Genomic DNA, 12,486 nt, shown 5'->3' with positions numbered 1-12,486 from the left:
GAAGATGTATCCCTTCGAAACACTTGGCAGTGTTTAAAAAGATACTTATAAGTTATTGTTGAGCAAGTTAATATGTCGAGGAAAGTCTTCCTTAGCAGTATTATTGGGGCGTATTGGCACATAAATACGCAAATGAAAAATAATACAATGTCATTGACAAAGCACGTGATATTGTCCCTTCCACCACCTTTAAAAAGGTCATCGATATAACATAAAATATATTGAATAAAATGGGACCAAGTACTGTTTCTGGATGAGTGCCACAATTTGCTATTAACGCATTGACAGTATTCGGCTAGTATCGATTTATTGTACTGTGGCTGCTAGGTAGCTAAAACATTTCTGAACAGCAATTTAAACTTTGAACAACCAATGTTTGTGATATGGTGTTGCACAAACACACACACAGTGACGAAGTATTTTTGCCAAATGTATCATATATGAAATCCGCGAAACCGCCCACAGGTAGATCTGCCGGGTATTGGTTGACCAACCAAAAATTCGCAGCAATTAATTCATTTTTTCACAGACTTTATAATATTCCTTTCTTCAAAAGAATTTCAAAAAGAATTAAAAACTATATTTCAAATTTCCAAAAACAACGAACATCCTGACAACGTCATTAATAAAATGTATTTTAAACTCGCTAAATAAAAAACTCTCATGTAAAGATAAAAAAAAGTCTCCGTTTATATTACATATTTCGATAAATTATCCAACCAACTTGTCAAAAGTTTTTTGTGACACTCAGACAATCAATTACATATGTGTTGATTTTACAATTACTTGTAATACTTCTTCTCCTTTCACTTAGCATATCATTGAGGCTAAACATATGTAGATTCGTACTAGAGCCAGACACAGAAGTTCTTCATGATTGTTAAAACTGCTTAAGGTAGGACCTTTTAGAGGTCCTCGAAATTAATAAAGCCATAAAATCACCAGATATTGTTTGTGTGGATGAAGTTTGATAGCAATATATTTTTTAAAGCTTTAAGTACTCACAACCTTCCTAGTTCTAACAAATAAATACTATCCTTCTTGAGAAATACTTATATTATTCATACCTCTTCCTCCCTTTTCGTCTTAACTCACTCTCTTCTTAAATATTCTCCTTTATAGTACACGCAAAGATATACCCTACTCCTACTACCATAGATCAATTAGACCATTTAGCCCATTGCGCAAGGTCCAACGTTTTTAAGAGGTAATAAAGGGAACAGGCTCGGCTTGAAAAGGATTCTAAATGAAACTTACCAATTAAATAAAGAATAGTATTTTATTAAAAAAGGTTAATAAGTACAAAAAATACATACATATTTATTATTATTTTAATAGTATTACTTAGTTCCTTTTCTAAGGTAAGGCAAAACTAGTGAAATGAGATAGTTAAATAATATTTATTTATAAAAGTATATAAGAGTAAATAAAATTAATCATAAACTGGGAGCATAATATAGAATACAAAATTCAACTATTTTTTATAAATTCAAACATTGTTTACTAACTTATTCTACCATACTCTAAATTTAATTCTGTTTCACTGCTACTATCATTATCTAAATTTATTATTAAGGGCTGAACGTTGGTATTTAGAGACGCGTAAGAATTTTCTCCCTTTAAAACATGTATGGAATTTTTCCAACTATAGGTTGTAATATTATTTACTATACTTTTTATTAATTCCACTACAGAAGCCTTTAATGTTAGAGAAGTATTATTTCTTCGATTATTCGATATAGTTATATGCCTATATATATAGGTAGATAAAACACTGTATTTCCATTTTCCATTGCGAGTTTATCACACACATACTCTTTATTTATTTTAAAAGCTGTTAGTACTTCCAAAAGTTCTCGTTATTTGTACGTCTTTTCAAAATATATGTTATTGTCTACCATGAAATATTGAATTTCTGCGTTAGTACAATTAGAACATGCGGTTACTTGACTACTTGACAACTATGGTAACCCGCATTCTCCAAACAATAACACCATTTTTTTGAATATTTTTAAGAAGCCTAGAATATTCAAACCAATTTTCAAAAAGTTGTGAGTCAGTGTCTTGGTGGTAATCAAGGGAAGAATGTGCTATTATAGTAGACAGTTTGGAACAAAGCCACTTTCTGAGCATGTATTATTGTTATCCCCTTCCCTTTATTTAAGTGTACATTGTGCAATATCTTTTAGTGTCGAACTAAATTTACTCAAGGTACATTCGAAGATTTTCATCGCTATATTGTCTTATAGCCGTTAAATATTTCTCACGCCATTCCCGTAATCGTTGAGACTCCATTATTGTTGGGCATTTGTTAATCGTCTTATATTTCAAACCCATTTTAAGCAAAATGTTTCTTAAGCTAAAGGTTAAGAACTTAAGTAGAACTAAATTGTCATACTCAATTTCTATTTTCTTTTCAATTTCTTATTTATAGACCCTAGGTAAGTAGGACTAGTACTTACAGACGTTAAGGTACGTGTAATACTTGCAGACCTAACATCACAAGTTTTAATTCAGATTAAACTTAGGTATAAATAAAACACATATTTACATTTTTTGCCATTAATTGTACCTACTTAATATTTTGCAATGCAGGTAAATATTAACTTTCAAATCCGGCTCTGACCACAAATATAATAATTTTGGGTCTTTTTATAACCCAACAGATAATTAGGGTTTTATTGCGGTCAAAAGATCAACGGTATATCTTTGAGTGAACTATATGAACCAGCATTTTCATTTCCACTAAATCCTCTCCCCGCGCTACTATAGTACTCTGGCGACCTTCAATAATAATTCGAGTTTATTCGCATTTATCGTTAAAGATTTATGATCTAATGTTTCAAAAAAAAAAACGCAGTTAAACCTTAGTTTTAATTACTTTCACTAGATTCAAAGAAGTAGTACATTTTTCTCAAAGAGACCTCTTAATAATAAAAGACTTTGTGTCCCTCCAATCTCTGAATTTTTCTTTCACTATATGTCGCGACTTACACCATTTGTTAATTTTATTATCATAATTATTATTTTTCATGTAAACATTTTAGCTTTGTAGTATAAAATAAGGTTTTTTTTTAAACTTAAAAAAATAATTAATAACTTTGACTTTTAATTGTAATTTCGTTACTTTTAATTTTGACTTAATGACTGTTATTTTAATGTGTTTCTCTCAAAAGAAAAAATAAATTTCAGAGTCTGATGAAGATGAATGAACTTATCGAAATGCATAACTATTGAGAAAAAGATTGGCATTTGCATTTGTGGAGAAGTCTTTCACCCCCTTCCCAACCCGATATATTTTTTATATTTTTTCAAATATATAAAAGCTGTGTGTACCTACTATTGCTCACTAGTACAATAGATCAATAATTTCATACTTCATAATTGTTTCCTGCTTTAAATATTTTAATTGCTTATTTAATTATATGTGGATAAACACTCTGTATAAATAACCTGCTGTTTAACATATATTTCTAACACTTTCTTCTGAGAATATATTTTTAATAAAATTAAAAGAAAAAAAATATTAACAAAATTGCTACACTTTTTTCACCATATATTTATTTCTATTTAGCACGGAATAAAAAAAATCGATGTTCAAAATGAAATACAAAATTTATTAATGATTACTTGAACTCTTAAGTTTTATAATGCAATAAATACAGCTACCTACAATATCATAATTTTTAAGACCAGACCTAAAAATTAAAACCGAGTGCAGACACGAAGTCGGTCGTCCCATGGTCAAACTGTACAAGTCTTTACCGTTGTATAAAATCGAATAAAAAGCTGCATGAAAGTGGACACTAAACCCGAAGTGAATTTAGCCGAATAATGGAAGCCCAACGCAACGAAAGAGCGAACAGTAGACGACCAGAGATTATTGTTTCTTACTGCTAGTTAAATATTTAATAATGAATGTATTATTAAATGCGAAAATAGGTAGACAGAATTTCTTATTCGAAACACGGCTATTAAATGGGCTGCAAAGTTGTTAAATATAGACCTCTTGTATTTACTTGAACGTGAATGTATAAATAAAACAGGGAATGAATATATGGGAGTTTTAGATTGATTTAATGAGCATTGATCAGAATACATACCGTTGTATGTTATGCAATGGAATTAATAGATTGCCCTGAGTAGTAAAACCAATTTACGTGTCTAGAGCCGTCTTTCTCTGATAATATGGAAAGTTTTTATTTATATGCAATTAGGCATCTTTGTGACATTTAAATGTAGAAGCCATTTTGTAATGGATAAGTTCTAAAATATATTTATTAGTACAACAATGTGAACAGAATTATAATTGCCGACTGCTTTTAACCAATTTGCCCAGGAGAAACAAGTAAACATCTTAAATAATAAATCTCAATAAAAATTAAAAAAAAACTAAAATAAAAATAAAACTTAAAACAGTATTTTGACAAAAAAATATAAATCTTACTAGGTGTTTAAAAATTGGTTTTAGAAGGCGTTTAAAAAATTGAATATGTCTTAATTAATAATGGTGATTTTTCAACTTAGGTTGTGCAACTCAAAAAGTTGCACAACATAAGTTAATTGATGGCTAAATAAGTTAATTAATCTTCATGACAATATTAGACTAATTTTGAATTTAAGTTTAATGCTTTGATTTTATCTTTTATATGTAACAATTTTGTAATTTTTAATATTATAATCATCTTGGTGAAAGTTTGTGCTACTAGGGGTCGCTTTGCGTTGTATATACATTTGACATTTGAAAAATAGAGCTTTATTTGAGCAACTTACCCATCAAGATTTGTATTTGATAAATAACTTATCTGCCTCTCATGCATTAAAATGCATAAATTATATTTATGAAAATAAAGATAAAGGACTATCAGCGACATAAGGCACATTAGAATTCCAGTGGTTCAAAATTATACTTGATTTTGTTTCTTGTTCTTTCTAATTTTAATTGTTGTAAAGTTATTCACAATGATTTTATTGATCAGGAGGATAATTGCCGTATTCAAAGATTTCAAAATGGTTGGGAATATAATATGCTCTTTAACATTAAAATAGAGTTAAATATTTTAATGTGTTAGAACTTAATTTTAGATTCTTTTATGCGTAAAAAATTACGATGATACGGCTTTTATCGAATTTAATTCAATTAAAAAAACTGCTAAATAAATCTGTTACATGCTAGTATTCTGTTACATACTAGGCCTAATAAATGTTGTTAGTTTTACATGAGTTCATTGCACTAAGATATTTAATCAAAATTCACAACTTCATACACTACTCTTTCCAAAATAGAACATGAACGACAGAAGTCCAAACTGCTATTTTTACTTAAAAGTAAAAGCCTAAACGTTTTAAATCATTAAAAATATTTGCTTGCATCTGGTTTTTGACTTTTTTTTTAATGTTGAACCATCGGTATATCCATCTTATAAGAAAAACGATTTAATGGCCAGGCAATGCAAGTTTTAAAACAAAGATAAAACGTATTAAATGTCAATTAGCGTCAATAAACGATACTAGAAAACCACTATTATTTATTTGGTGAAAACAAGTAGTCGTGCATTATACAAAGTAATTAATTATCAAGAGATTAATTATCTTTGAAATGTTTATTGTATTTATAATAAAGGAAAGTTCATAATAAGGTGAAACTTATCGTTAAAATTTTTTTTTGGGAATAAACACTATGCTTAGAGTTATCAGATTTACATTTTTGCCAAATTACTTTCATTTAAATGAATAAAGGAAAAACTATGAAATATTAAAGAATCTGATAAACTTTTAATATTTTTAATCTTTATTGGTTAATCAGCATAATACAGGGACATACCAAGATCTAAAAGCTCTTCAAGCAATAAATAATACGTAGTCTACCTGATCAAAGGCCTTTGTATAATCTATAAATGTATCCAAATAGTACAAAAGGTGTCAAATTAAAAAAAAAATATAATTTCTTTTAAAAGCTTGCTAAATAATTGTTCCTTTCTGGTAGTCAAAATCAAGAAGTTTCGGTCAATTTCAAGAAGATTATTAAAGTCGCCTTTTAATTTTTTTCTCTTTTCAATTGTCATATAAGATTCAAATGTTCCCAATCTCTTGAACATCTTAAAATCCTGTACTCACTGCCCCCAGAAATTACCTTCTTAAAAATCGGAAATAGGAAAAATATTTCCACTATACTTAGCTAGATATTTAGTGAGAATAAGAATATGAAGTGTACACCTATTTTATTATATTATTCTTTTCTTTTTATTTTCAATTTTAATAACATGTGTTTGTCTTTTAAAACCAAATTTTTTTAATCTATATTTATTCTATGTCAATAGAGATGCTATAATCAATAACTTAACAAAAATATATATATTTAATAAACTGCATATGGCTAAAGCTCTAATAATTCGTCCAGATGATACACAAAAAAGGTTGATGGGTGAGTCAGTCAGAAAGAAGTGTGTGAAAAAAAAGTTACTGGTGGCATGAGGGTGCTGAATATGAGAGAAATAGTTCTTAGAAGTATGACAATTATGAGAAAATTTGTACAGATCTGCTTTATATTGCGCACTTTTAGTGTCCGCACATATAGGTGCTTATTTGCGCACTTGTAGTGCCCGCACAATTAGGTTTCAAAGCCTCTATTCAATTAGGAACGAATGCGCATTTCCTTGAGTGCTGGCTGGTAAGGCTGAGGGCTTTACCTGGGGCTCGATTGATACAAATAAACATGAGGTTATAATAGAAATATATCCTCTGTCTAATTTGACTGAGATGCTGACTGTTTAGCAACAGGGCAGCGGACAAGGTTTAGCGCCTGAGGAAGCCCTTACTATTTTACGTGACACTAGCTAATCAAACAGAGAAATCCTATTGTCATATATCTAAATATTGGAATGTGAGTATATTTTAATATTCCAAAAGTAGACAGAACAATTGTTTGTGTTATTTTTATATGGTGTTCGAATTTTTGTCTGACTCTAAGGTGAGGATGAGTGTTGAGTGAATTTGCAATTGCAGACATCCATTGGCTTAGAGCAACTTTAACAGGTAATAAACTAAATTTTAAATCTGATTTTACAGAAGTGAAGTATAGTGGGAAAAAAAGAGTTGACATTTTGACATCAATCCTAATGCTTTTTAATAAAATATTGCTCTTGCAACTGAAGATTCGTTCAGATCTGTATAAATCAAATCGAAACTTCATAAATTACATTCTTATGTATTAACTACAATTTTGATAGGAGTGTTCGGTTTTTCTGTGAATATTATACAGGATGATTCGGGAGAAACGCACCGACAATGGTGCAATTAAAGAATCAAATTCGTTTATCGCCTCATTATAGTTTCGTTGGGGCATTTATGGGTCTTTAATGTCCTCATGTTTCACATTATTTCAAATTTAGAACTGGCTGTGATGATCTACAGAACCTAATATGTTCAAAACTAGAGTATTAAAAACTATTTAATGTAATGGTTTATTAACTATTTTTTATAGTCGATGTTTCATAACTGCAACCTGACAACTAGCAATCTGAAGCGGTGTCGATGAAATACAGTATGAATTTGACATTTTAATTGGCAGTTACTGCCCTTTTATGTCAAATTCATTTTCAAAAAAATCAATTTTGCTTTAGAAATTTTTAGTTCTTTAACTGGGTTTAAATACCCAGAGCATTGAATTTCGCTTAAATAAACTGTTTTTCATTTTAACCTAAATACATATGTATTATTTATATTAAAATGACAATATTATTTACACGCTGTTATTTATCATATTGCGGTAATTAAAAGGGACTACCCCTTCACGTCTATGTGATTAACAGTAAAAATAAAACGGTTATCATACTTTTTGTATTGTAACCATTTATAATAAATAAGCGCTTTATTTATTCTCTATACATTTAGTATATGAATCGTGATATAGCAGACCAAACTCTTCCCTCGCCGATAGAGTCTATTAAGTTATCCAACACGTATATTGCAACAAACACGTTTTTCCGGGTATCCATTTATCGGACAGTCAATACATATAGCCGTATAAGCTCAACCGAATAAGTAATTAATAAACACAAACAGTGCGTTTCTACAATCTCCAGTCGCTTTTATAACTCGATACGAATACGTAAATACGGGGCTCGACGTGCTCGCTGCCACGTGAAATTGTTGGCTACGTCACGTGCATTGGCCTGTGTTGATCAATACCGACCGACACACTATCTTATTTTACCTAATCTGTATAATCCGAAATAGAAATACAAGGTTTTATTTTTATTTATTATCAGGGTAGCACTAAGAGAAAAGCCTATAAATGATTTTAACAAAATGTTGAGAGCACCTTTGATGATAACATTACTCTTTACCTTCCTCTATGTTTGAAATTCCTTACATGATTCGAATTATATTTTTCTCCAGCCCATTACTGGAAAATCGAAGCTTTAACAAGAGTTTTAAAGTCTCTGTGGTTAACTCCCTACCCATTAGTTTAAATCAATGTGTAAAGTCTCATATTTGTTAAAGGGTCTTTCTGTCAGGCTTTTCTTTATTAAATAACCCAGTTCAAGATATAATTGATTTTAATTTAAAAAGGGGTTCCTCAGAACTGCCCAGGACCTTATGTACTTAAGGCTTCTATCTTGGATCTAATGGCTAGGAAGGATGGATTGAATAATGTTACAGTTATTGGAAAAAGTTTGGATTCAATTAGTCATATTCCATCAGTACATTAGTCAATATCAATGATGCATTGGGGAAAAAACAGAAGAATCTTTCAGGATAAGTGGAATTTTTTAGGTACGTTAGAATTTCTTACATGGTTGTCTGGGAAGTGTACATGCTAATTATTTTCTATCAGCTGTATTTTTATACCTTTGGCCATTATAGTGGTGGAACCGCAAACGACCAGGTTTTTTGCACCTAGAATTTTAGGTTTTGTGCCAGTTTTTACTTGTAAAATACAAATTAGAAATGTTATCCAATGTTCAAATCACTAAATCGGAAAAATAATATTAATTTAATTATTGCTTGTAAGAGAAGATATTCGTTAAGGCAGGATATATTAGAATTATGGTTAAGATAGGAAGCATGGCCCAATACATATTATTAATCTTGCACTTTTTCAGCTAAGTTTGCATTTCATTTTATAGTTCTTATTATTTTTATTGAACTTTTGGTAGTTAGTCAGAGTAAAGCTATAATGGTGTTCATTTTAAATCACTTAGAGTCTACCTATATTTTACAAATTTTATATTTTAATAAATATGTTTTGTTTTTTTTTTAAGAGATTATAGTGTCGCAAACCCTCATCATTTTTTTTCTGTAATTTTACGACAAAATCGCCACCTGAAGTCTTTCCTTCCCATATAATGGCTCTTAGAATCCTCATGTAAGTAAATGCAGCCACTGTTGTATAAATACGATGTTGACGAATTCAGTGATTTATTAATCGAACTTTAAACTTGCTCTGGTTCCGTGTCTCAATTGTTGAAAATGTTCAATTCTCGTGAAGAAAATTTTGAAGAAAGATTTATTGTTTTCATTGTGCTTTTCGTTAGTCAGTAAAGCCATAATGCTGTTCGTTTTAGATCACTTTAAGTTTATATGTATTTTATAAATTGTACATTTTAATAAGTAAGTGGTGTTTTAAGATTTTTCAACATGCGGATAAAAACTTCGCTTCAATCCTTAATAAAACCTACATAATAATCTTCATAATTTTTGTTGTCGATTTTCTCATTATTTGTATTTATGCTAACTCAATCCCTTTCTACCACATACATTAGACTGTTTCATCTGCAAATAAAATCGTTATTTTAGTAACATCGTTTATATAAATTAAAAACACTAAAAAAAGCAAAGATCCTATTTAGTATCCGATAAGTACACTGCTTTTAAATCTTATTTTCTTTCTTTTATATAGATCAAACTTGGACGACTTTAAAAGTGCATCTCTTTTTCCAATTTTTTTAATAATAATACCTGTAATAACAAAATAATCATTTCTGGAAAAAGTACCGTGTTTCACAAAAATTTTTTCGGCATCTACTCATAGATCGAACCGTCTTCAAAATTTTTAAAAATGATAAGCCCTAATCTAATACTGGTTTGCGCTTTAATTGCAATTGTATTTTTTTTTGGTTTACGTTTATTTTTTTTACACTTCTTAATAAATCATATGTCAAGGCTAGAATTTGTAAACAACAACTGAGTTCAACATGTGCACAGAGGCAAGGGGGGTGTTATGTCTACAAACAATAGTCATCCATTCTCTGTGGTCAAGTTTACATGCATTTTCAAAAGAGGACATTTTCAGCTGTTGATATATTCAACACATATAATAATGTTAATTTAACTTATTGATGTTAGATTTTGGATTAAAAATTAAAAGTAAAAATAGATGTTATTCTAAGTGCAAAAATAACATCTTCAAAGCAAAAAAAAATATTAACGTTCTTATTCCTAAAACCACTTCTAAAAAAATTTTAATCGCAACACCGAAGGCAAAAGCTGATGTCATCTTGACAAACGGCTTTCTGTTTACATTCGGCATTTGTGAAGTTCTGGGTCTTTTCTTTAGTTTTTGGTTGAAAAAGAAGGCCGAGTCATTTCAGTGTTTTTGTGAACTGTTAGGATGGTAAAAACTTGTGCCGTTTGTGCCGCACCATGGGAAAAAAGCTATTTAAGCCAATCCTTTCACAAGTAAATACCGATACCGATATTGATCATATCAAGGGACAACCATTGTCTTAAATGTAGAATAATGAAAACTTATTAAGAAATCTATGAAAATTATATACATTGGACTTCGGATATAACAAACCCGTTTAAATTGAACATTCAGTTATAGTAAACGCCTATTCAAATACCCAAAAAAACTACCATAAGAACAATGTAATTTTTTTCCGTTTATAGCGAACCCGGTTATAATGAACTCTCGGGTAAAGTGAACTAAATTTTATCAAGACCAAGAAAAATATTTCGCTTATAGTGAACTTTTCGGGGAATCCCACGGCAATTCTCCGAGAATTAAATTTAGCACGATCGCCGTTATTTTGTTTTCAGTGGCATTTCACTTCACGCGTTACTTACTGTGAGTTATTTATACGAGTGTTTTGCTGTTTTGTGCTGGGTGCTGGGTGCTGGAAGTCTTGGATAGTCAAAATGAAGAAGCAAAAGCGTAAAGCTTTAACATTAAAAGAAATTTATATTATATTATTCAAAAAATGAAAAGTGGTGTTAAACAGAGTGATATTTGTCGTGAATTAAATTTGCCAAAATCAACCGTTTGCATAGTTTGGAAAAAGAGGGAAGAGATTTTATCAGCATATGGTAAAGTTAATGCAAAGTGTAAAAGACTTCGAACTAGAAAATCGGCTCATGAAGGGGTTGATAGAGGACTTTTACAGTGGTTTACACAACAAAGAAAGGAAAACGTTCCATTAAGTGGTCCTATTCTTCAAGAAAAAGCTAGTGAAATTGAAGGAAAAACTTTTGAATGTTCTAGAAGCTGGATTGAACGTTTTAAGAAGAGACACTGTATTACTGGAGGGAAAATTATTGGTGAGTCTGCGTCAGTTGACATGGATGTTGTTAATAACTGGTTTACTACTGTTTGGCCCGATCTTCGTAAGAATTACAGCAGTAATGACATTTTTAATGCTGACGACACCGGACTTTTCTATAAACTAACCCCAGATAAAACTTTAAAACTTTGTGCTGGCGGAAAATTTTCTAAAGTTAGAATAACAGTGCTAGTCGCTGCAAACATATCTGGAACAGAAAAAAGAAAGTTGCTTGTTATCGGTAAATCCGCCAATCCTAGATGTTTTAAAAACAAAATGTTGCCAGTTAACTACAGAGCAAACAGTAAGGCATGGATGACATCTAATTTGTTTACTGAAGAGTTGCTCCAGTGGGATGCAGAGTTACAGAAGAACAAGAGGAAAATATTACTTTTAGTCGATAATTGTCCAGCACATCCCGAAGTTCCTCTAAACCAAATTAAATTGGTCTTTATGCCTCCTAATACCAGTTCAAAGCAGCCTATGGATCAAGGAGTAATTCATTCATTGAAGAGTCATTACAGAAAAATAATGATAATAAAAATGTTACAAGCAATTGATAATGGACAAGATTTTTCAGTGAATCTTTTAGATGCTGTAAACATACATCATTATAATAATAATAATACATTACAAGTAAGTGCAAAAACCATTGCAAACTGTTTTAAGCATGCAGGATTTTTTGAGGTCGAAGATGAATTTTATTCAGACGATGACGTGCCCCTAAATGAATGGTTAAAAAAACATAGTAATCAAGAAAATACTGACATTCAAAGATCCGTTGAAGAGGAAATGAGAAAAAGGATAAATGACTTTGACTTGCAAAAATTCATTTCTATTGATGACCATGTTATTTCAACCGAATCTATAACAAAGGAGCTGATTATCCAGTCAGTTTCAAAAGGTTCTATAAAACTAAATAAAACTAACTTTAGAATAA

At 30.3% G+C, this 12,486-nt stretch overlaps 1 protein-coding gene across 3 annotated transcripts in view; it reads right to left on the bottom strand.

The window, feature by feature from the left end:
- Window positions 1-12,486, bottom strand: part of LOC126733730 (casein kinase I) — a 70,255-nt gene that overhangs the window by 33,577 nt on the left and 24,192 nt on the right. The gene's annotated exons all lie outside the window — the stretch shown is intronic.

This window comes from Anthonomus grandis, chromosome 3 (assembly GCF_022605725.1).
Source record: "Anthonomus grandis grandis chromosome 3, icAntGran1.3, whole genome shotgun sequence".
Lineage (NCBI taxonomy): Eukaryota > Metazoa > Arthropoda > Insecta > Coleoptera > Curculionidae > Anthonomus > Anthonomus grandis.
This window is presented reverse-complemented; position numbering and strand designations above follow the sequence as displayed.